At 57.0% G+C, this 630-nt stretch overlaps 1 non-coding gene across 1 annotated transcript; it reads right to left on the reverse strand.

Moving 5' to 3' along the window:
* Nucleotides 1–72, reverse strand: TRNAC-GCA (transfer RNA cysteine (anticodon GCA)). The gene has a single exon. It is a non-coding gene; the product is annotated as a tRNA-Cys (tRNA).
* Between the last annotated feature and the right edge of the window lie 558 nt (nucleotides 73–630).

The following is a 630-nucleotide window of genomic DNA, read 5'->3' on the forward strand; positions in this document are numbered from 1 at the left end:
AGGGGGCACCCGGATTTGAACCAGGGACCTCTTGATCTGCAGTCAAATGCTCTACCCCTGAGCTATACCCCCTGGCCTACAAATGTAATCTTAATGAGCACCTTTCCAAGCTGCCACCACACCTAGGGCAGCTACCTTCCTGAGTCATTACCAGTGGATTGGGGAAGCTTCCCCAGGGCCCAGCTGCCAGCCCTGACCCTGGGCACAAGAGCCATTTCCAGGGGCCCCCTCTGAGGGTCCCCAACACCCACCAAGCCCTCCACAGGCCCTTTGGGCCTCAACCATCCCAACAGAGGCTCCAGCCACATGGGGCTGCAACCAGTCTTCACTTCCCACCCAGACCAGCCTGACAACCCCCCTGCCTCACCCCCAGCAGATAGGACCCAAGTGGACTAGAGATGAAGCTGAGACAGTGCTTTAGGCTTTCAGTATCATTAAAGCCAGAGGTATGGAAGGCCACTCCTCTGCAGAAGTGGGAGTACTGTGAGTACTCTGTTGTGCACCAGCGTGCAGCTCAGCCCCTTGCCACTTGGCTTTGGATTTGTCTCCTTTCCAGATGCAGGACTCAGTGTGAAGAGCCCACACAGGTAACTGCCCCTGGCTGCCTCAAACAGCCACCATCTACCCATG

The sequence above is a fragment of the Monodelphis domestica genome, chromosome 5 (assembly GCF_027887165.1).
Source record: "Monodelphis domestica isolate mMonDom1 chromosome 5, mMonDom1.pri, whole genome shotgun sequence".
NCBI lineage: Eukaryota > Metazoa > Chordata > Mammalia > Didelphimorphia > Didelphidae > Monodelphis > Monodelphis domestica.